A 268-nucleotide genomic window follows, 5' to 3' on the forward strand; every position below is an offset into this window, starting at 1 on the left:
AACAATGTTTGAAATGTATGCTGGTAGAGTTAGATGGCCTCTCTCGTATCCATATCCACAGATTGTTCTCCCTCTCACTGTACGCAAACGGATGTCTCAGAGTTGGGCATGCCCTTCTAGTCATTCTAGTGAGTGATTTTATGGGGATATGGGTCAGGATAGGGCGCGTTCCGTTCCATTAAAAAAAACAATCACTCCTGCTGGTTAGCTGCATTGCCAAAGATACAAATGAAAAAGGAACAAATATATGAAAACATAACAAACAAAA

This window comes from Hordeum vulgare, chromosome 6H (genome assembly GCF_904849725.1).
Source record: "Hordeum vulgare subsp. vulgare chromosome 6H, MorexV3_pseudomolecules_assembly, whole genome shotgun sequence".
NCBI lineage: Eukaryota > Viridiplantae > Streptophyta > Magnoliopsida > Poales > Poaceae > Hordeum > Hordeum vulgare.